This window comes from Pteropus alecto, unplaced genomic scaffold, assembly GCF_000325575.1.
Source record: "Pteropus alecto unplaced genomic scaffold, ASM32557v1 scaffold333, whole genome shotgun sequence".
Classification (NCBI taxonomy): Eukaryota; Metazoa; Chordata; class Mammalia; order Chiroptera; family Pteropodidae; genus Pteropus; species Pteropus alecto.
Window position 1 is genome coordinate 755,916 of NW_006433879.1, and position 24,961 is coordinate 780,876.

Below are 24,961 nucleotides of genomic sequence, written 5' to 3' on the forward strand. Positions count from 1 at the left end.
CCAAGCAGTTTGGGATGACTAGTGAGGGAAATCAGGGGTCCCCATCTTAAAGTGGGCCTTCAATACTGCCCAAAGTTTCACAACCCTCACTCTCCTGAAGCCTTTAGATGCCTGTGCTAATTTCGCATGTTCTAAGCTCCCCTCACTTCTGTTCATCTACTTAAAACGGAAATAGGGATTGCATGAGGAAATGCCAAAGTCTACAAATTTTATAAACAAGGAGTTGCTTCTTTTTATACCTGAGATCGTTATCTACGACTGTGGTCTGGTCTCAACTCTATCCAACCTCAAGAAATTACTTATCGCACTAACACCATGATCTCCTTGCCAATTATTTCTAACTTTGCCTCCAGCTCCTTGCCAATTTGCTTTCCCTTTTAGTAAAGTCTCAAAAGGCCTCTAATCACCCACCATTAAAAGTGCATGATCTCACTCTGCTGAAGACCTCCACAGCAGAAAAGAGAACAAGTATTTTCTTACCTTCATCTTATTTGTTCCCACAGAATTTAACCACTCCCTTTGGAAATCCCTTCTCGCCCCTTGGCTCCTATGATAGAAATGTCTCCTGTTTTCCCATTAATTCCTAGATACTCCTCTCGGCCTCTTCCTGTAAGTCTTTTCTCTACATTCATAACTGTAGAGAATCACCGGGCTTGAGCCCAGTCCTTTTAGAAAAGGCAGCCTCACCTGATCACCACGACCAGCACTGGGCTGAGGACATCCTAGTCTCCAGCCTTAGGCTCCCTGAGGCCCAGACTGGTATACAGAACTCTACTCCATAGTTCTAAGTACCATAAATGAATGCAGCATTTTTCTCTGAAACTTCTTTTAGTATGCAGGTTGCAGCATAAATGACTTTATGTATTATTATCAAGAGGCTCCAGAAGGAAACTGAAGTAATCATTGAACAACTTCTCTCAAATTCAATAAATTAACCTCAGGTGATATCATGCTCCACTTTCACTCAGTAACTAAACCCTATTCTATAACTCTTGACTTCGACAAGTAATATAAGCTTCTTACAGCTCTATACTCACTCCCAGCACATTGTTGCATGGCAAAGTATGAGCTCAACAATTTCTTCCTTTGCAATGTGAATGATCAAATTGTCATTTTATTTTTCCTGCTTAACTTTCAGATTTCCATTTCCCATACCAACAGCCCATTCCAAGATGCTTGGATCTGGTTCTTAAATTTCTCCAAGCATAATGGTTAGCCTTTACTGCAACCCAATCTGAAGCTCTGCCTGAAATGTACCAGGCTTTCTGCTCCCTTGGATTTGACACGCATGTTAATTCTCTCTCCAAATATATTAACCAAACCTTCTGTCTAGCTAAATCCTACTAATCCTTAAGGTCTCAGCTTGAATGTGCCTCCATTCCAAAAGAACTTCTTCAACAAACTCTTATGGATTCTTTGCTCTCATAGCATTCTTGCTGTGGTTTGTTTAAAAGTGTCATCAAAACTGCATCGAAAGCCTACAAGGACAGACAGTCCTTTCCTTTGGGTCAATGTTGCCCCACCCCCAGCACAGCAGGCCAAAGATTAGCAAAGGATTAACTGATCACCAAGGGGGAAGGGGGGCAGTCAACACTTCCCTCTAGAATATGGTAGTCTAGTTAGGCTGAAAAACACATGCAGAAAGCATAAAGACATTTTAAGAATTACGTAATTAAACACAAAAAAACCCACAAAAAATTTAAAATGTCTCCTACAGTACAGATAATATATTGTTTCAGAAAATGTTTCAAAAACAGTGATTTCTTTGAAGGTGAAGAGCATTCTTTCCAAAAATGTCTATATTTAAACATTTATTGTTTACTTTTACTGTAAAAGTCTACTCTGATTTCTAATGAAAACTGTGACTTTTATTATTCTTCTAAACTTTTGATGAAATTCAAACTTAATTTTTGATGGTAACATAATGCAATATCCTCACTTTTGTTCTCAGAATTCTCTACATTCACATTCTTTGCAGACTTACACTACTTTGAACATTAACTGAAACTCAGAAGAGTGCTGTGCAGTTCTGCTAAATGCTAAAGCTAGCAACAAAAAAATTTTTTTACTTCACATTCCTAAAAGTTTCTGCCTGAATATAATTCAAATACAAACTAAGAAATTATTTTTCTTAAAATAATAGCTCACCTTAAAGAACAAGGGGAGATGCCAACAGTCGGAGACACTCCTAGCAGACACGAATTATCCTAAAAAAGAGCGACAATGGCCGTCTTGTCTTAGTGCCCAAGCACTCACCAGAGTGACCCCGAGGTGGCACTCCCCGGACTGGGCTGAACTGATGGGCTCCCGGAAAGAAGGCAGAGTTGGGGACACCTGGCCCACCCCCAAGCATTTAAAAGGTTTACTTTATAGGGTAATACAGAATATAACGGCAGGAAAGCTCCCACTTCCCCTGATGAGACTTTCCTGAGTCTCTACAAAGAAAACCTCGGTAAGAAAATTTAAATATCGAAGGCAGATGAGGTTTCGTCCGGGTGGGGCAAGACCAGAGCTGTCCCAGGAATGGGAGGCCCGGGGCACCCGCAGCCAACTAGTGTGAGACCCGTTCTGTACTGGGAGGGAGCTAGGCGAAAGGTTTGCTAAAAATCGTTCAACAAGATTTACAATTTACAATAATCCCTGAGCGGCAGAGAGGAGATAAAGCTACCCTCAAAGACCTAGACTATGTACTGAAATCCAAGGAATACGTCTGAAAACTAAGCTGTCTCCTCAGTTTTGGAAACTATAAAGACCTGGGAAAGTCAAATTAATTTTGTTGAGAGTATTGCCTTAAAGATAGTATTTGCCTTGTATTACTAGTGTCTCGTAATTACGACAGACACCATGGGGCGGGGGCGAGAATCCTGTATAAATGTGAAGTATTAAGTATAAAATGGCAATTTGAGCTGGGGCCGAGATTCTGCATTTCTAGTAGGCTGTTTGGACTCCTAAGAGGCTCTCGCGAATGTACTCCTCATCACTCTACTGGTTAGACAGGATTTAGTTCGGTTTCAGGTAGATCCAATCACGATAAACTGGGTGCGCCTCGGCGGGCCAGAGCTGATTAGGTTCATCTAAGCAGTAAACAGGGCGGATTAAACCGCACCTCCCATCTTCTAGAAGGTTCGGGGACCAAAAAAATCGGTGGGCTTTCCCCTCCTTCATAGCCGTGTTCCAGTGAGAGTCGAAGGGCATTTTCGCCAGCAGTAAATGAATTTTAACCTACAGTTGGCAGCACGCACAATCCAGATTGCCCCGGACGTCTTAACTGCTCAAAAAGTTCTACTCCTAAATCTCAGCCCGTGGGAGACGCCGCCTCGGGGTCACGCAGTTGACTTTTTTGCTGAGACTTACCGCTAAAGGGAGCAAGGCCGATTTATATTTTCATCAAACGAGCGCGGTTTACAGCAAAAGGGCTCCAATTCCACCCGACGCTTAAAAACGCAGAGGGCTCCGTGGGAAGTCCAGGTGCATCTCCTGTTAACCTGAAATTGAAACTGCCTGGCTGTATGTAGGCACACGTTCCGCGAGGCTGAAGCGCAGCCAGCCACCAGGGGCGCGTCGGAGCGATTTCGGAAGGAAAGGAAGCCACGGTCTCGAACACCGAGCTCCTGGGACTAACGGGGTGCCGGGAAAAGAGGCATGAGTTCGCCTAACCTCCAGCTGGCGCCCCGACAGTCTCCGTCGGCCCAGAGGGCAGTAAGGCCGGGCCCTTGAGCGCCCCATCCAGAACCTGGGCTGAGTCAGCCGGCGCTTCCGGGGCGGGGCGAACTACGAGGGGGAGGGCAGGCGGGAGAGCCTCCCTAGCCGCGAGCAGGGGGGAGGGGAGAATGGGCGTAAGGGAAGAGGACAGAGTTAAGGGTTCCCCTCCTGACGGTGGGAGGGGAGCCCCCGTATCTGGGGGCGTAAGGGAGAGACTGGAAGAACTGTTCTCGGGCCAGGGACGAAGTGGGGAAGAGTTCTTAGGCCGGGCTTCCCGGAGCCACAGGGGAAGAGGCGGAGCTCTCGATCAAGGGGGGGATTCCAAGGGAGGCCGGGAATAGTTCCTGGGACGTGTGGGGGGTCCTGCAGGCCGGAGAGACTTCCTGGGGCGGGGAGGAAGGAGATTTCCGGGACAGCGAAGGGGAAGAGTGCGGAGGGGCGGTTGTGGGGAAAAGCTTCCCTACCAACAGGCGTAGGGGGTAGCGGGTGGGGGTCGTCCGCCTGCGGCAGCTCACCACGACAGGTCCGGAGTCCTTAAGGCCGGCGCACGGGGCTGCGTTCCGGAGGCAGAGGCCGCGTGACTGAGAGGGCGGCGAGCCGGACGTAGGTCACGGGGTGTAAAGGAGGAAGTGCCACTGACGGGCCCGCCAAGATGTCACCAATGGAAACGCGTCCTGCAGGTGCGGCCCGCGGCGTCGACCAAGGCAGGAAGTGGGGGGAGGAGAGAAGAAAAGCAACGGGGAAGACCGTTCTGAGAGAGTTCTCATGAAAGGTGCTAGGCTGGGGAAAAGTCCAATGTGCCAGCGGGAGAGGGGGGAGGATGGGAGGACTGGCCAGGATTACGTGGAAGGAGAAAACGTTAAAAGAAAAAAACCAAAAAAACAAAAAGAACAAGTACACAAAAAACCAAACATCTATGCAGGCAGGAAGAATTTAGAATAGCAACTGGTGGATATACAATACCTTGGTTTTGTAGATCTGACCACAGACTCGTTAATTTGCATAATTAGTAAAAGATTAATTTTAAAACATGCAGTTCTTAAACCTAACAAGCAATTACATTTTATGAACCTTTAAATCCTAATTCAAATGAACAAACGAAAACAACTACAAGGCAATTGTAGTAATGTGAACAGAATGAATTTTAGTTGTAATTATGCTGCTGGGGTTTGATAACTGAAAAGTTAAATTTTTAAAACATCTTTGAAAGTCATTTAGAGAGAGACGGAGTACAGGTGAAACAGCATGTGTCATAATTTAGTAACTGAAGCTACCCGGAGTTTCACTATACTTTTATCTCTATTTTTTACGTTTAAAATTATTTTTAAAAGAAAAACAACTTTAAGAATCTACTTAGTAGAAATAACTACTAAATTATAGGAATAACAGGGAAGGAGGAAGGTACCTAGAATATGGTGATGCAGTCTGTAAAGTAAGACGGTAGGAAACTACGAAGACATGGGCCAGCCCTTCAATAAATTAACCGCAACGGAAAAAACCAAGGGGGGCATTTATTAAATACAAGAAATTTAAGAGTTTTATCAAGGATTCACAATGCATGGGATATACTGGATCTTGATTCAAACAAACTGATAAACATGAGAGTTTTGCATTACTAACTAGAAACTTGTTATTAAAGTATTATATTTACTTATTTTAGATGACAGAATTGTAGTTATGTTTAAAAATAAAGGAATTTTTAGAAATGCATTTTGAAGTATTTGTAGATGAAACAGTGTGATGGCTAGGATTTGCTTCAAAAGTAGATGAGAAATGTAGAGAAAAACTGCCCATAATTGGTAATTGTTGAAGCTGGGAGATAGGATTCAAAATCTGATCATCCCTCGGAAAGTGAGAAACAGAAACTTATACATTCAAGAATAGTAAAACAATACCCTGAGGAAAAAAATCCACAAAATTGGCTTGTTTTTAGAAATAATCTCAACAGAAATGGGCACCCTGATTGCTTCATAAGCATTTATTTAGCTTAAAATCCTCTTTATAATACATTCTTGGTAATATGACTGGCATATATTTTCTCACTTATTTTATTTGAATGTATTTGTTGCATTTAAGTAGTTTTACATGAGCCTTCCTGGCTTAACTGCTTGGTGACACTAGCAAGGTGAATGTTAATAATTGATCAGTCATGATAATGGTTTCTACCAGTGAAGGAACAACATGTACAGAAGACACAGGGCAGCATGCTGTGTTGAGATAGAAGGCACCTGAAAATACCTGCAGCCAGGACTGAGTGCAACAAAGGAGGGAAGAGGATGATCCTCCACAGCCTTGAAGGCCTGCGTTGTATTTTGGACATTATTCAAAGGCCAATGGGAAGTCATATAATTTTTTTCAAAATGTATTCTGAGTTCTGCTTTTCAACAGAACAGTGTTAACTGCTGTCTGGAAAATGAATGGTGATAACAGGCATGGAGATGAGATGGAAAGGAATTAGATAAGTTTAGGAAGAATTGATGGTACTCTGCAACAGAAACAGTGGTGTAAACTGAAGTGCATGAAAGGATTTGAGTGCAGTAGGTAACATTAACCAAACTTTGAGCCATTCATTAACCAAGATACATTGTGCACTTAAAAGATGCAGGCATTGTGCTAGGTCCATAGAACAATGAACTAAGAAACCAATAAATAAATGTCCGATGACAAATTCTTAAATGACCAAAAACTAGAAAATGGTGATTAATTTACATCAGGGTTCTGAGGAAGTTACATTTAAAACAGACTTAGAAGCAATGAAGAGGTATGAATGTGAAACACTCCCCCCACCACAAAGCTAAGTTTCAAAGATCATATTTTTTTCCCATTGTATATTTCCCTCCTTATTCTCCTGGATACTTGTTCAAATTCTTTATGTTTTTAAAATAAAACCCTTTACCAGGACATGTTTTGGTGTTGGTTGCTTTGTATAAATACTTTTACTTTGTGGTAAATCCTTTTAATCTTTATATTCAGTTCTTATTAAATCTACAAGAGAATTTTAGATATCATTTCTGCTGCTTATGTCTGTTTTCCACTTGAGCAGATAATCCTGGGGAAGAAGCAAGTCCCTGTCGTGGACAGTATGTGTGCAGAATCCACATCCATCCCTATTTGTAATGTTTTCCTGCTCCACTAGAAATTATATTGAAAACCTCAAGTCTGTTACAATCCAGCAATTTTATAAAGCCCCGATTTAGTAGCTTTTAAACATTTCTTGCTGTTAGGGACTCACTTGAAAATATAGTGTGGGCCTAGACCAATTAAAAAGCAAAACAAAAAAACACCCACACATGCTGTTGCACCTAAATTTCAGGGGGCTCATGCATGTGAAGTGTGATCTAATTTGCACAACATGCCAAGTTCAATGCTCAAAACCACCTGAGAAGTGGTAGATGGATCATTAAATACATTAACATTTTAACTGTTTATTGCTATTACTACACTTTTATCCATCATAGGAAATACTGTCATGATCTGTAAGCAAGAGGAAAGCTGTTTTAACTATTAGGCCCTTTATTTACTGTAGCTATGTCTAGGGTAGCAATATACTGGTTTTCCTCAGTGTTTCTCAAAAGCATTAAGAAGCAAAACTAGTACAATGTGATATTAGGTAAAATTATATCTGTAATGCTTGTACTGAAATTAACATAAGAGAAAAATTTTTACCCAACAGACAAGCAACCATTGCTCTCTGTTTTAACTTTAATAATTTTTAATTTTATGTAATGAAAAAAATTAAACATACAATATTTAAGTCATATTTTATATGTATTTTTTATACTAAATCTTATATATAGCCCATATCAATTTGGCCTAGCCACATTTCAAGTGCCTGGCTAGTAGCTGCCGTATTGGACAGTCATTGCTCTATTTTACTGATCACATTTTGCAGGTGACTCAAGAATCTAAAGTTACAATAGAGAAAATTTACAAGTATCAGGTGAAGTCTTTAGAACCACTGCTAAATATAACACTTCTCCATTGAGGGAAAAATGTAATCATCTGTATTAATTGGTAGTGCTCTCCCCATAGTAGGAAACATGATTCTAGTCTGTCTAAGAAATGGGTGTGTATGGGGGTGGGTGAGATTCCAGTAAAGAATCTACAGTTGCTAAGAGGACAAGTCTCCCTACCAAGTTTGTTGTAGCTCTCTCCTCTGAAGCAAGCAGCTCCTGAGTGGGCAAGCAGTCAGATTCTGGAGTTTATGGTCTCCAGGGAGATCTTTGCAGTACATGCCCAAGGACCCCTCAAGAAGGTGTCCCTCAGGGGGCCTAGAGCATCCTCCTGGGGCTCTGTGGAGAGCTGATGATACTTTGTCAGGTCCCATGCAGCTGCTGCAAGAGTGGAGAATGTTGTAGCACCTTGTGCTCAGTGTTTGCTGCTCAGGGACCACACCACCACAGCACATAGTCCTGGGGGACTGGAGTCATAAGGAGGAAAGGAATATGACAATGTACTTAAGAAGGGCTCAAGCACCCAGAGAGAATACCACACATCAGACAATAGCTTAGAACAGCAGTTTTCAGAGAAAAAGTAGTGCTGGACAAAAATTGTAACTTTTAACAAAATAACAAAAAAAAAAGCACTTTCAGATTCTCAATTAGAAACTTAAACTTTCTCATACTAAAAATTGAGTTTCAAATTTATAAAGTTAGTAATCAATTGAAAGGATAATGGCCTGAAAAACCAAGTTGAAAAAATATCTCAAAGGTTAAAAAAAAAAACAAATGGGAAAAAGATATGAAATTTGGAGTACATAAGATATAACAGCAGACAGGAGAAATAACATGTGAATAACAAAAATTCCAGGAGAAAAAGGCACAAATGGAGGCAAGAAAACATAAAGAATGGAAGGAAATTTTCCTAGCTTGATATAATCATGTAGTTCCCAACAGATATTTTAAAGGGACAACGCAAGGCATATGTTGGTAAAACACTTAGATTTTTTTAAGTATAGAGAAAATCTGCTTTGGAAAAAGAACAAGTTAGGTACAAAGAATAAAAATATGGTAGCCACTAGCCACATGTAGCTACCGAGCACTTGAAATGTGCTATAAGTATAAAATGTACTCGGAATTGCAATGATTAAAACAAGAATGTAAAATCTCTCATTTAAATAATATTGATTACATGTTAAATGCTATTTTGGATGTACTGAGTTAGTAAAAATGTATTAACATATACTAAATTAAAATATTAAAAGTCTCCTAACTCATTCTACAAGGCCAGTATTACCCTGTGTTATGGGCTGAATTTTGCCCCCAAAATTCATATGCTGAAACCCTAGTAGCTCAGAATGTGCCTGAGTCTTTACAGAGGCAATTAAGTTAAAATGAGGTCATATTCCAATATGACCGGTGTTCTTACATAAGATGTCTAGAACATATATCCTTTCCTCATGGCCCTCAAGGAACCAGCCCTGCTGACACCTTGATCTAGGGATTCTGGACTCCAGAACTGCGAGAGAATACATTTCTATTGTTTAAGCCATCCAGCCTGTAGTATTTTGTTTATGGCAGCCCTAGTGAACTAATACACTGATACTAAAACCAAACAGATCACAAGAAAAGGTTAACTACAAATACCCCTTACAATTATAGATGCAAGATTCCTCCACAAAATACTAACCAAATCCAGCGACATATAATAAAAAGGATCATACACCACGACAAAGTGGAATTTATCCCAGAAATGCTTAATGGTTTTTCAAAATGATCCAGAATTAGATAGTGGTGATTGTTTTTACATTTTTGTGACTGTACTAAAAACCTCTGAATTGAACTCTTTAAAATGAAAAAAACAATATTTGTCATTCATATTATAGTCCTATTGGACAGTGCTATTCTACCAAATATTATGTCAAGCAGAACAGAGACCTCAATTAGGGAAGATGAAGAATGGAAATGGCAATGATGGTCTTCTCTGCAATGTAAATACAGACTTATAAGGAAAAAGATAGGAATCTGTAATATTCAAACTAGGTGACAATTTTTGAAAAAGAGGCACATTATCAGGAGAAACCTAAAAGGAGTTTAAAATTTTTCACTCTAATCTGTCATCCTCCCCTCAATTATCACTTTTTATTTCCTGTTTAAGAGAAATTTTCCTAGCACAAGGTCACGTGGATTTTTAACTTATAAAGCTCTGTCGTTTGCATCTGCATTTTTACTTTTGATCTACAATCAATCTGAAAATGATTTTCCATTTCCAAGAGTTTTAGAATTAGTTTATCAAGTTTCACAGGCTAATTTCACTCATGAACTCAGAGGAAAAAAAATCCTAAATAAATATTAGCCAACGATTATTAGCCAAATTAGCCAAGTCTAGCAATACACAAAGTAATAATATATCATGACCAAGTTGGGTTTATTCCAGGAATGCAATCGTAATTCATCATTTCAAAGTTAATTATCACTGCAATTTGTTCACAATGACAAAGGCAAAATGTAAGTTAACTAAGAATTTTTCATGTTTTATAAGAAATACTAAGAAAAATCCTAAATAATAGAATAGAAAATAGATGAATTCCTCTATAAACTGAGAGCAGGGAACTTCTTGACCATGACCCAAACACAAGAACATAGGAAAATACTGGAAATTTTGATTACATTAAAAACTAAGCCTCTTATACATGGCTAAAAACACTGTAAGCTAAGCAAAAATACGAATGATAAAATGGGAAAGATATCTGTAATTTATTTCCTGTGTTATTAATAAAAAGCTTGTAAAGAGAAAATGTCCAACAATCCAAACAAACAATAAGGGCTAGTGGTATGGACAGCTGACAGAAAAAAAAAAAGCCTTTAAACATGAAAAGATGCTCAACCTCACTTATGTAAAATAAACGAAAATTTAAAAATTTTAAATGAAATAACACTTCAAAATGCTTATCATTGTCAAAAATACAGAAGTTTACTAACACAATGCCGTGGCAAAGCTACAGATAAAAAGCAGGAACTCTCAAATACTGTTTGTGGAAATAATAAACTATATGGTTCTAATCCTATAATGAAAAAAGAGAAAAGACATCTGCAAACAATATTCTCTGCACTATTTCCAATAGGAAAAGACCAGCAACAACCCAAATGCCCATTGCTATAGGTCCTGTCAAATAAACTTTGGTGGATCCACTTAATGAAATATTAATATCTTAAACCAATGAAGCCAGGAACCAATATGAAGGGCTCCCACTGTCCAAAAAGTGTATCATTTGGGAACTAAAGGGAATAAAACCTACATTAAAACACATCCTATATGTTAAAATCCATGACTGCGTAACGATACCAGTAAACTGTCTTTGGCACATGGAGAGATTCAATTTATTATGCTGGGTATTGATAAACCCAAGGAAGGAATCAAAACCTGCCTTTTATAAAGTACATCTTAGAGCAATGAAATAACAAAGAAGTTTCCTAGGTATTCCTGCTAATAAATGAGAAGGAATATTTAAAATACATAAACTATTTTGGAAACCATTAGCAAAACAATGGGTCTAGGGAATGATCAAAGGCTGCTAACATCACAAAGGGGTAATCTAACCAATCAATATGTGCCCTCTGGCAGTACACAGTACCTCAAATAATAATTTCCTTAAAAAATCTCTGGAAGCAGAACAGCCTCTAGCAGTAACTACCATTTTATAGGAGATGCAGAGTACAGATTCAAACACCACTGGAGGAATGCAATCAAAAAAACCCAGAGAGGAAGTAACTCTACATGACACAATCTGATTTGTTCAACAAAGAATCTTTTAAGAATGGAGAACCTCTAGATCATCACTAATAAGGTAACCACTTGTCACACTCGAAATGTGGCTGGTACAAATTGAGATGTGCTGTAAATATAAAGTACACACTGGGTTTTGAAACCTTAGTTTGGAAAAAAAGCAAAATATAATTTAAAAATTTACATGATGAATATTTGGGATATATTAGGTTAAACTAAATTATTAAAGTGAATTACATCTGGTATTTACTATTAGAAATGTAAAATTACGTATGTGGCTTCCATTTTATTTCTATTGAACAGCACTGATCTGGATTAAAACATAATTTAAGAAATACAATCTACCAAATATAAGGTGGCACCAGCTGTATGAACATTTATTAAACGATCGGATATACTGGAACACTGGGTATTTGTTGATATCAAAGAATTATTTCTTTAGAAGTGCGATGGTATTATGGTTACATGTTAAAAGGTCCTTAGAAATACAAGCTGCAATATTTATGGACAAAAATCTTATTATGTCTGGGATGTGCTGCAAGATAAGTCAGGCTGGTCTTAGCTGAATCTGGTTCTCCCTCTGCCCTGCCTTTTCTCTTCCACAAGAACTCTGGTTCAGGGCAACCATGTTGGGGAGGGCTGTCCTAGTCTCAGCTGTGTCACTGGGCAAGTGACTTATGTCCTGGCTACCATTATCTCATCTGTTAAATGGGGATAACAGCAATACCCCCTTATATAGCCTGATCATGAGCATGTGATTAATAAAATGTTGTAAAACACCTTGCGCTGTGCCTGGACCCAGTAAGGGTCAATTAATGTGGTTCTACAAAGAGCCTCGAGTGCCAGAGCTGAGATTAGGGGAGGGGAAAATGTCAAAGTGGAAGGACGCCCCCCTTCCCGTTACTGCAGCGGTTCAAGGACCTATCTTGATGGGAACCATATGTCTCCACTTTCTCCTTCAGTTTTGGCTTTATACAAGAACTAACCCACCTGTTTAATCGATCTTTTCCTTTAAGTCAACTCATATTTTTACTTGATTATTTTGTTTACTATTAGCTTTGTTACAATAGTCTTTTAAGGGGAAACCAATCACTTGTCAATTTAAAAAGGTAACAAAAGCAAATACTATAAAAAGAATGTTATTAAAATTTTTTAAAAAATAAGACCAATAACATGGCAATAACAAACCTAATCGATTTACACTAACGCATATAGGAACATGAGATCCCCAAGGCAAAGGGTAGATTCGCTTGACATGTGACAAAGCACTCTCCCAATATTCATTAAAAGTAAAATTTTGCTCACTTATTTTAAAATGAAGAAAACTTGTCTAGAAATTAGCACCGAAAACATCACTTTTCACTAATAGATCCTACGGTATTTTTCTCTTACCTAAAAATTTTCATTGCTAAAAATTCAGAAAACTCTCCCTCCACCACCGGGTTCGGGGCACCTAAGGGCCGCCCCTAACCTTCAGGCGCTTCGGCCCTCCTCCTCCCAACCCGGGTGGACCCGCGTGGTTCCAGGAAGCAGCCGCTGCCGCACCGTCTCCCCTCGGCGCGAAGCCGATCGCGAGCTCCTCTCCCGCCATCCACCCGGCCCTCAGTGGCAGGCATGAGCCCTCGGCGCCCCGCAAACAGTTGTGAAAAACAGGTAAGGAAGCACGTTCGTTCTTCCTCGGGCTTCCAGGGCAAGAAAACTATCGCAATGGACGTCCCGCGGGGACCCGCCGGGCGGCAGTCTCACAGGTTCCCAGAAAAGGGAGGGGGGCTCTTCCGGGCTTGTGGATTCCCAACCGTTTCTGTAAGATTAAGGTCGGTGGGGTACCCGCGACTGGCGCGGCGTCACCCAGGCCACCTTCTGTGAACCACACGGAACCCGGGAAGCAGAGGGAACAGTGCGAGAGTCAACAACGTCCAGAAGTTTCTTAGGCGAAGTCAAGAAACAGCAAATATATCCAAAGATACAAAGAAGAAAAAGAAAAGGAAAAAGAAAGGGCCGCTAATTAAGCTCGCTCAGAAGTATGATCACCAGGCAAATACATACAACGGGAAACAAGTTTCAGCCAAAATACAGACACAGTACCTCTCTAAGCAGGAGATGAACGCAGACAGGCGCTCACAGCACACACGCCGCACCAAGAGGAAGAAAGGCCGCAAAGGCCGAAAGTGAAGGCCAGGCGAGCGGGAACGTGGGAGGGGGAGGAGTCAGCTCCCAACCAGTCCAGTGCAACTCCCGGGCGTTTCAGCCACGTGGAGGTACTGCTTTCATTTTTAAATGAACTCCCTCTCCGATCATAGTCCGGTGCCCTCACCCTATTCCCGGCAGGGGCTCTCCGGCTCTGCTCCCCCTGGAGCCCACATGAGGCCCTCCCTTCCTCCCTCGCCGCGGACCTTGCCTCTCCTGACCCCAATCTCAGCCCCGAGATCAGGGCTCCGACCTGAGGCTCACCTCCCACACACCCAAATCTCAGCTGAGCCGCCCAACCTCTAGTGGGCTCAGCCCCCCGTCAGTATCCGGATGTGTGGCCCTTGACCTCAGACCCTTTCTCCCCTGACCTCAAATCACAGCCCCGCCGCCCAAACCCCCTAGGGGCCCAGTCCCGGGTTGATCCCGGGTAAGCTGCTCTCGGCCTCGGAGCTTCCACCCGTCCTGCCCCTCACCTCACCTCGGGCTCCGAGTCTCCACGCTCCCGCTCTTCACATCCGGCACCTCGGACGTCCCTCTGAGCACCTAGAGGAGGGTGGAACGTGGGAGACTTGGCAGTTGTAGCTGAGGCAGTTGAAACTTGTTTACCATCACCATGGAAACCCCTGGCAGCGCGCCCTGGGCGGGGCTTTGGGGGGGAAGTCAGGCGCGCGGCCGGCCTAAGTCCACAACTCCCGCCCGTCGTGCGCACGCGGCGCTTCTGGAAGCGCCGCTACTCTGAGCGTGCCCGGCCCACACTCAGCCCTGCGCCCCAGCACCCAGGAGCCCAAGCCCCACCCTGCTTCTGGCTTCCCGCGCGATCGCAGGTCAGTTTCCCCACAGAACCCCACCTTCTCCAGGAGGACGCGACGCAGTCCTACTCTCACTACGGAACCGGAAAGACGCAAAGACCGTGGCGGGGCGGGGTCTCCATGTCAGGCGTCCGGGGGCGGGGCCGCGAGGGCGCCATTGTGACGCATCTGGAGCGGAGCTGGGGATTGGTCAGCGGGACGGGGGGGTGGGGCCTGAACGCAAGGAGAGGGCCATGCGTGGAGGGGAGCGGCTCTGGAGGTGAAAGGTCAGTCGACCCCTCCGGAAGGCACTGACTGGGAGAACCCCCTCAGTGAGCCCAGAGGACGCAGAATTGAAGACCAGCGTGAGAGAAGCAAATGAGAGTTGTTTTCTGCCGAGGAAGAAAGGGAACTGAGGATACCGGAGATGGATAAAGGAGGCTCTGAGGGCAGGATTTAGGGAGGAATTAACAGGTTGAAGTTGCTCACGTATTTATCACTTGGGCTAAGAAGACTCAAAGCCTCTGAAGGTGACCCAGACGACCCAGGGGTAATGCAGCGTTTTTAGTTGAAGAGTGCCTGAGCCGATCGGCTGGCTAGCTGGAAATGGCTACCCCGCCTGAGGCGGTGGAGCAGATGTTCTTGATATGTTATAGAGTAAATTATTACCATTTTATTTTGGAAAATGCCTCATAAAGAGGAAAAAAAATCAGGTTAAGCAGATTACTTTAAAAACCACCAGTTTAAATTAAGAGAGTGCTTGGAATAATGTCATTAAGATTGGCGATGATAGAGAAAGGAGCACAGTTTGTCAAAAGAAGCTGTTTCCAAGAAAAAAAAAGAGAGAGGAGCTGTTTGAGGAGGTGAAAATGTACAAAGTGAAAATCAGGCAAAATTACAGAAAATGGGTCCTACAAAAATCGTAGGTATTAAGAAACCCCACAATAACTCCACAGTTCATGCTGTAGAAAAGTCTGTTTCTGGACAGAAATTTTGTGTACCCAATCTGAGGCAAATATTAAAATTATACCAAAAAATTGCGATGCTTCCAAATTTAAGGACTGTGAAACCAGGTCCAAGAGATATATTCATGTAGTCCATTAAGAGGGCCTCTGAGCCAAGGGGGCTCTTTGATCTCAAGTCTGACAGTTCATCATTCATCAATGATGCAATAATCTTTTTTAGTCTCTGAATGAAAGGCTAGGGCCTTGGCCTGATTGTGAGCCTGCCCCTAGTCTAAAAAGTCATTCCAGGAGTCCACTATGATACAAATGCCAGCATAGTCACATATAGTCCCTCTTCCACAGTGAGGGCTGGAATTGTTCATTGGTGCCAGAGATCCCAGGCCTTTTTCACAAATGTCTGGCCTATCTCACCAACTGGAGAATGCTTGCAACACCTGGTCTACTTGGACCACCTCAGCTGTGGGGCCATAGGGGCCTCTACCCTTTCTTTTCATCTCTGTGTCCAAAAAGTGTCTCACCTAAACTCTGACATCTAAAGAGACTTTTTTTTTTTTTTTTTTTTTTATTCTTGAGAGTACTTATACAGAGATGCACCTCTAGGGTCCATGGTTTAAAAATTCCATTCATGACAAATGAAGATCACCCCAAGATTCTTGAGTACCTATACAGAGATGCACCTCTAGGGTCCATGGTTTAAAAATTCCATTCATGACAAATGAAGATCACCCCAAGATGTATCCTCTTACAGATTGACCTGCCTGTTTATTGCCTGTTGTTTATATATACAGATTATCACAAATCTAATAACTTTCAATATTTTAAGTTTTAAACTCCTCTCTGAAAATCACTAGTCCATAACAAATGATACAGAGGTTTGTATTGTCTAGAGTCTATTAAAATTTTCTAGTTGATAACCCCTGAAAAAATACTTTTTGAATTAAGCTTTGACCACACCCCTTCTCCAGGAGAGTGCTAGTAGGCAAACAGGATCACCACAGCTCAGTGAAGGCTCTTACTCAAAATCACAGTATCTGTCAATAATAGCTAACATGTATTGCACTTCACTGCGCTTTGCACTATTCTGAATACTTAATCTCATTTAAGCATTGTAGTAACACAGCAGTAGATGTTATTACTATCATTGCACTTAGAGGAAGGAAACTGAGGTACAGAGTTGTTAAGGTAACTTTCCTAAGATCACTCAGCTTGTAGGTGGCAAGTTTGGGTATGGTGCTGAGACATTCTGGTTCTAGAGTCTACACTCTTAACTGCTGAACTCGAGCCCAGTGAGAGGTCTTTCAGGCTGGCTCACAAGTCCCTTCTCTGCCTCCCTTTCCCATATGAGAGAAGGACAGAATGAACTGAGAAAGCAAATTGAACTTTCCAACAACAGTATAGGTCCTGTCCGAATGTAATGTTTCACTCTGAGGCCAGGTGCTCTAGTAGGCAGAGATGAGGAATAAGATAACCCAGGCGGGATGCAGGAAAGTCAGCAGTCACAGCTTCGTCTGATTAATTTTCTTGATCAATATAGAAAATGCATCTTTGAAGTGGCACCAATGCTTATTAAGAAGTAAGTCACCACCACAGAAGGCTGGATCTCTGGGTATGAAGTTCTTTCAGGGTATTTTACAGTACTTTCAAACAGCACTTTGTGTTAGGGGTTATGGCATCCCCTGAGCCTGATGGTTACTTGCTTGAAATGGTGTCTTTGCCTAGCAAAAGACTGCAGGTAGAGACTGGGCAGTGTTCAGTGGCTGCCTTACTTTGACCATTTCCTCAGCATGCTGGGCCTGCAGCAAGCCCTGGCTTGGACGTTGGTGAGCTAAGGTCTAGCTCTCCATTCCAAGTTGTCAGCTTTTAGCCTGCTGATGAGTTTTCCCACCCCAAAATGTGTACAGTTAGACATCTTCATTTCCATGAGGACTCAAGAGAGTCAGAAAACATTTGGATCAGTGTACTGTTATGTCAATTACAAAACTGGAAAAAAAGAAAGGATGTGCTAGGTGCAAGGCAGCTTGCAGCTTCTCTCTGCCTTTCACGGCAACTTCATTTAAAAAATTGTGCATATTTAAAACAAAATTATAGCTATTGTACAAACATGAGATATTGATATTTTGAATTATTTCTTTGTTTTTGGACAAAAATTACAGATAAACAGAGGTGCTTTTCAATTCTTTAAAAAGCAATTATACAATTTTTGAATGATGAAACATTTCAAAATTTGAGAAAAATTTTGAAGATAAAATATAGTCAGTGGGGAGTATCGAAGTTTTGAGATCAGAGGAGTAACAAAATGTGTAGTCCATTTACATAAATTTCTTTAAAAATATTGCTTCCTGTAATATAGTTTATGTGGGTAGGTGTGTGCTATCTTGATCCAGTTTTGAGGCCTGGGCTAGAGGCTGGTCGGTTCCTCTTCTTGAATAGCTGATTAAGTCCATACCACTAAACAACTCCCTTATCAGGCTCTCACACACTCTGTGCCACAATATACCTACCCCAATTGCCCCAGGGCCAGGTATCGGACAACGAAGGATAGCTCCTGTGCCCCAGAGCTCACTGAAATTATTCAAATTAGCCAATTCTAAACCTGTTTGCCCTAATACTTTCCTTCCAGCAAAAGCCACAATGAAGGTGCTTGCCCTCAGTTTGCCCTCACTCTGCCTTGTGACTGACCTGGTGCTTCCCTTGGGTGGCATGCTGTGTTCCCCCAAGAGCTGTGAGTATTAAAAAAATGGAAAATTCTTTCTAGTTTCTCTCTTGATTTGCATCTGACTTCACCATACCTCACCCAAGATAATATGGTTAAAACAGTTCCTTTCCACTGCAGCTACTATTTCAAAATCATCATGATTGGATTGGTGAAAGGGAGCTTGACACTGAGGTGCCTGCATTAGCCCCACATTCCTCCTGAGTACTAGCCCCTCAGCCTCTCTTGCCTCTGGTTCTTCTTTGTGCTCCCCAAAGGCAAATGAGCAGAGGCCAAGGTTGGCCAATGATTCCTGATCTTCACTTGGGAAAGAGGTAATAATAGGTCAGAAGTGTAAGCCCAGGTTATGTGGGTTCCAGTCCTCCCTCTGAAATCTGACTATATGTAAACATTTTTACTACTTATGCTTTTGCTAGAAGTTCTCTTTTTTATCACTTGGGATTTTTTTAAGCAGCAGTATGTCCTGCTAATATTACATTTTGAACACTTTATTTATTAAAAAATAAACCCCAAGTTTTATCCTGGAAAAATGGAACGAATTTGAGATTTTTATCTTCCTAAAAGGAGTTCTTAATGTTGACTTTGAAAGTTTCTGACCTAGAACAGAAAAAAAAAGTTTATAAATTAAAGATCAGTTAAGTAAAGTGGTTTGGTGTGTGTGAGTGGTAGTGAGAGAGAGAGAGAGAAAAAAAAAAGATGGAATAGGGTTTACTCCTGTTCTGTACAAGGAAGAAGAAATCCAAACTTTTCTGCATCACAGCCTCAAATCAGGAGCCACTAAAACTTCCTGGACTCTTGCTCTTGTCAGGGCACCCCAAGGGGTAGGCCATATGGGATGCTATAAAGAAACCAGGGGCTGTGGCTTCATGCTGTATCAGCCTGCCTAAGCTAAAGGACATTGCCCAGAGTTTCCTTCCCTATGTATTTCTGGTTGGGGAGGGAACTATGAGAGAGATTTTTGCGTGAGATTTTGGGCATGGAACCTGCCGTCCCTTATCCTCCTTGGTGGACGGCAGTAGCCAGCCTTTCAACTGCTTCACCTCCTGCTGGATCCTGTTTTAACTTCTCTGACTCTTTGGCCAAGTGTGTGTTGAGCTCGGCAAGGAAGGGTTTTCTACTAGACGCCCCCACTACCAAGGTCAGAAGCAAGGAGAACAAGGAGAACTGAGTGAATTCAGCTCCAGCTGACTTGTGAGTTCCAGCTTGTTCTTGTTGTCCTCCACTTTACATTCATCTTCCCTTCTGTTTAACTAGCTCCCACAGTGGCATAACTATCAAATCCCTGTAACAAATTATACATACACATCTCTTGGCGGTTCTGTTCCTCTCTTTGAACCTTGATAGATGCAGAAGGCCACTCAAAGTTTTAGTTGTACCTATACAATAAATGGGTACTTAGTGACATGGCTGAGTTCTTAGTGCTCTCCTACTTAACACATCTGGGAGAGAGAAATCACCTGATCTGACAAGCAGTTAACTCTGCTGCCTTTTTGACCTATGGCAGCAGAGCTTTTTTCTTTTAAGTAGTCCAGTGTACATTTTCCTAAAATGATGTATTCTGGTATTGTGATTAAATGTGCAATATATATCTATATACATTAAGAAGTTCTAGAAGGTTGTACCTGAAAATGTTAACAGTGATTTCCGCCATGATTCCCCTCTTCTGAATATTGGGAGAACCACCTGTTTCCGTTATTCTAGCCCTTTGTCCTTCACAGTTTCTCCAAACTTTGGGGCCTCATTGCAGCAAACTCATTTGCAGGTTGTCCGGGAGCCTTCTGAAACAAGCTGTCTCTCTTTGTTTTTACAGGACTCAACTGCCTATTATTAACGTTAATTTTTCTGGATACCACCAAAATCTGAGGAGCATTCTCCGCATCAGAGAAAAAGTTCTTACACTCTCTTGAATGACCATTTTATAGGAGTGGAAAAAGTGCTAATAAAGACTGAGTCATCTACCTTGTTAACCTTAATGCCTGTGACTCACCAATTTAGCTGTACTTTTATGTATATACTCTTGGAAAAGAGCAGTGACATAGAAAACTACTAGAAATATTATCAGAAAGATAATATTACTTTTATGTATTACTGGAATATGTTTATTCTTGCACTTGTAAATAGACTGGCAAATCTAGACATTACTGCAAACCAATTAACGAAGCTCCCATGTAGATATGACTCAGAAAAACAGAACATTGGGCAGAACCTCATCCCTTTCCTTACCGTACACCTCAACTCCACCTCCTTTCTCCCTGGAAATAAGGCAACTGTCCTCTTAGGTGGTTATAAGTTTTCTTGCTTTAGACATTCTCACTTCCTTCACCGCCCCTCAAAACTAGATATCTTAAGTCAGGGATCCCCAACCCTCGGGCCATGGAACCGGTTCAATGGCTTGTTAGGAACCAGGCCACACAGCAGGAGATGAGCACTAGGCAAGCAAGTGAAGCTTCATCTGTATTTGCAGCCACTCCTCAGCACTAATATCACCACCTCAGCTCCGTCTCACATCATCAAGCATTAGATTCTCACAGGAGCACTGGTCCTTAGTGCCAAAAAGGTTGGAGACCACTGCCTTAAATAGTTAAGAGGTTTCAGGCTACAAGAAGGTGAATAAATATGCTTCCATAAAGTATTTTATTTCCCTCTGTTTAATTACATTAATAAGAATCTGAAAGCAATTTTGGAATTGTCTATGGAAAATTTAGACTATTCTACTTGTTCTCGCATGCTTGGTAGGCATCCGCTGAATGTTGTGTGGAACACGTGTTCACAACTCATAGTAACCTTGAGAGATGGATAGTTTTATATCAATTTTATAGGTGAGGGACTTGTCTAAGGACATCCTGATAGGAAGTGACAGATCTTAGATCTAAACCAGTCTGTTGAACCCTCAAGTCTATATTTTTCTTAAACTCTCTACTAGATTGTACCTGGACACAGCCAGGCCTGGCTTTGTAGGATTCCTATAAGAATAAATTTCACTTACTTGGTTTTGTTACATAACACCAGTCCCCTAACAAGCATGGTTTAAATTTCAATTACTACAGTATGATAACTGTAATTGCATAAAATATACACTTGGCTGCTAGCTCTGCAGATCACAAATCATTATGTAAATAACAGGTGTGCATCATGATCAGCGAACAGTTGGGTAAATTCTCTTAAGTCTGTCGGTGACCACTGCATTATTTAGTTTATGCATGTGGGTATGTTGCTTGTCTCCCAAAATAAACCATATGAAATTTTACAAAAATGGATGATTGAAAGAGGGAATTGACCAACAAAGATGAAAGTTCAGCAAGTAAATGAAAAGTAGTAATTCTGGGAGTGAAATTGGGATTGAGTGTAAATGGAGTTTTAGAAGAAATTGCTGACCAGGGGAATGTTGACACTGCTGCTGTTCAAGAGACTGTAGTTCTGGAGCTTGTTGAAGGGGAGCTTATCAACATAAAAGTGGAAAGTGTGGTAAAAAGGATAGAGGTGTCCTAGGGGGAAGTGATGCTGGCAAAAAACTCATTAGAGGAGGCTTGGAGATATTTCATGACATTAAAAATGCAAAGGAGAAAATGTTGGAAGGTGATTCAGATTTATAAAGTATGACAATTTGCCAATGCATAGAAAAATGCTCGCTCTATATGGTGAAAAGAAGAGGCAAGCATTGTTCAAATTATAACACTCTAGGCAAGTTTTTACAAATAAAGACATTTTAATTCTCAATGTTTGTAATATACTAAATTATAGAACACTAATATTAGTATTGTTTTCATTTCCAAATACACTTATAACTGTCAGAGTCTTTAATGTTTTGGCAAACAATTTTAAACGAGCATTAAGACTGCTTTGCATGGTTTCAGCTTGCATGGTCACTTTTACAGTCCCACACTACTGTGCAAAGTGAGGAACACACAATGCACATGTATATGAACAGTGAATAATTAGTCTGGCTTAAGAGGAAGACCATTAGACTGGGTTCTTGGGCTGAGTCTTCTCAACAGTGAAATAAGGGGTCCTAGCCATGACTTGCTTCTGTCCTGGCCAGTCTGACTTCTGCTAATTGACAACCTATAAGTTATTATTGGTTAGGCTTTCCTTTTGTCCTCTAAGTGAAAGGGCCACCTGACTCTACAATGCAGTCATGAATATCGAATCTATAAAAAATCTACTGAAATGTGAAAATGCAATGAAAAGCAATTAGGCATTTCTTGAAAATATGAACTGTAAACATTTAGTTTCCTATTGGGGACATTGGCTGACTTGGAGTCACAAAGTTGGTTTTTGTTCATACTGACTGCACCTGAGGAAGGCACCATTTCTGTGGCTAAGCTCCTGTGAGCATAGCTTTTCCCAGTGCTGAATATGCCCTTGGGCAATTGTGCCCCTTAAATGTGCCTTTATGTATATAAAATCTGAGATGTCAAAAACCTCATTTGCTCTATTTTAAAACACTTAAAATATTTATGAGAGTTCTTCCTAAGGATTAATAAATGCACTTATCTATTCGTTTTAAAGCATTTTACTTTAAAAAAGTTGTTAGCTTTCACTTATTTATCTATTAATTCAACAATACGCATGAACACCTACAGAAAAGACATTTCTAGCAATCACAAATACTTATTGAGAACTTATTTGAGTTCGTGCTTAATGGTATAGAAGATAAAGAGAATTAAATTGTTCTGTCCTTGTGTTTAGAGAGCTTACCACCATGCCAGGGATTTTAAATTATTTTAAAAACTTTACTGAGGTAACAGTTAATAAATTATATAAATCTCAGCTGTCCAGTGTTATAATTTGATATCTGTATACTCTATTATGTACTCACCACCCAAAGTCTAGTTTCTTTCCATTACCATATATTTGACCCATTTTACCCAATTCATTCCCCCAAGCCCCTTTCACCTCTGGTAACCACCGTTCTGTTGTCTGTATCTGTTTTTTTTCATTTGTTGCTTTGTTTTATATTCCACATGAGTAAAATCATATGGTTTTTGCCCTTTTCTATCTTATTTCACTTAGCATAATACCCTTAAAATCCATTCCTTGTTGTTGCAAATGGCAATATTTCATCTTTTTTATGACTGAGTAGTATTCCATTGTACATGTATGCCACATCTTCTTATTCATGTCAATGGACACTTAGGTTGTTATTGTAAATAACGCTGCAGTAGAGGGGTGCATATATATTTTTGATTTAGTGTTTTGAATTTCTATAGGTAAATTACCCAGAAGTGGGATTGCTGGGGTCATATGGTAGTTCTATTTTTAATTTTTTGAGGAACCTCCATACTTTTTTTCCACAGTGGCTGCACTAATTTACAGTCCCACCAACAGTGCACAGCATTCCCTTTTCTCCACATCCTGCCAACACTTGTTTTAAGGCTGAATAAATTCCACTGCATGTATATACCATGTTTTGTTTATCCATTTATCTGTCAATGAACTCTTGGGTTGCTTCCACCTTTTGACTAGTGCAGATAATGCTGCTATGAACATTGGTGTACAAATATCTCTTTGATACCTTGCATTCAATTCTTTTGAGTATATATCTAGAAATGAATTGTTGGATCATATGGTAATTCTTTTTAACTTTTTGAAGAATTGCCATACCTTTTCCACAGTGGCTGCACCATTTTAAATTCCTATCAGTAACACATAAGAGTTCCAATTTCTCCATACCCTTGCCTCAATTTAAATTTAAAAACTGATGCTCAATTTAGTTATTGGAAAACTTTAATTGTGTGTGGAACAACATGAATATGTGAATCTACTTTTTCAATTGTAAATTTTATGAGATCTAAATATACAGTCAGTAATCCCAATAAAAATTTAGTGTACGTATTGAGATTGCTGTAAGTGGAAAATATACATCATCGAAATTTAATACAGAGAAAAATAATATGATGTCTCATTGATAATTTTATATGTTGATTACATATGAAATATTTTGGATATCTTGACTCAAATAAAAATATTAAAATTAATTTTACTTTTTACTTTTGTAAATATAGCTACTAGAAAAACTTTAACTTACATATGTGGCTAGCATTATATTTCTATTGGATAGCAGGTACTACTCTTCCACTATATAATGAAAGACAACAGATTCCAGAGGACAAACTCCTCCTGAAGTCTCAATTGTTACAAGTCAAATAAACCCTCTCCATCCTCTCTTCTGCTATTAGTATTTACATCCATCATTTTTACTATGGGAGGACTCGCTGAATGAAAACTATGAATCGTTACTGCAAAAGCTGGGCTGTTATATCTAGTACCCCAGTGACTATCTGGTGCCCAGACTTGGGTATCCTATTTCCTGTGTTTTGTTAGTGTATCATAGCCCGATCCCTTCAATTATAGTCAATTAACTCCTGCACTTGGGGTGAAGGCTGGAGCCTTCAGGACAATGCCACACTAAGGAACACTCAGGAGATGTGTTAATATGTTTGCAGAGTTTCCTTCCTTCTCCTTTGGTTTGACAATGCTACCTTGAATCAACTTCTGTGCCTTTGTGGTTCTTACCTACTTACAGCTTATTTAATTATACTCTGAAAGCAGTCAGGAATCCTGGAATTATTTTCACCTCTGTGACAACAAAATAGTAGGGCAGGACCTAGACCAGGTGTGGTCAATTTCAGTGACTGAAGGCCACATGTCCAGAGGGGTTGAGGGTGTGTGTGTGGGGATCCAGAAAAGAACCCTGTAATGCTGGGAAGAGCCAGAAGTTGGAATTGAGGCAAAAGAGCTGTTGTGACTATATTTATCACTTATGCCAGGGTACTCAAGATGAAATAACCATAATCATCACACGAGGTAAGGGCAAAAATTAGCCTTGTCTCTGGGGGATAATTTGTGCATAAGTTTAAAATAAAATTATTTCAGAA

The 24,961-nt window shown here is 40.7% G+C and overlaps 1 protein-coding gene and 1 long non-coding RNA gene across 9 annotated transcripts in view; one reads left to right on the plus strand and one right to left on the minus strand.

Annotated features, from left to right (window-relative positions):
• Positions 1–14,549, minus strand: part of HNRNPF (heterogeneous nuclear ribonucleoprotein F) — a 17,812-nt gene extending 3,263 nt beyond the window's left edge. The window contains exons 1-5 of one of the 8 annotated variants that reach the window (XM_006908372.3): positions 14,466–14,549; positions 14,096–14,160; positions 4,218–4,376; positions 3,355–3,485; positions 2,149–2,207 (exon numbers count right to left, since the gene is read on the minus strand). The gene's annotated coding sequence lies outside the window, so the exon portion shown is untranslated. Of the gene's footprint in view, positions 1–2,148; positions 2,208–3,354; positions 3,498–4,166; positions 4,377–13,512; positions 13,637–14,095; positions 14,319–14,465 lie in introns of those variants that run through there. The other 7 variants (XM_006908376.3, XM_006908374.3, XM_006908371.3 and 4 more) reach the window with 7 other exon arrangements.
• LOC107195429 lies at positions 12,609–20,056 on the plus strand. The gene is made up of 4 exons (XR_001516561.2): positions 12,609–13,080; positions 17,991–18,092; positions 19,168–19,274; positions 19,894–20,056. It is a non-coding gene; the product is annotated as an uncharacterized LOC107195429 (long non-coding RNA).
• The last annotated feature ends 4,905 nt before the right edge of the window (positions 20,057–24,961 follow it).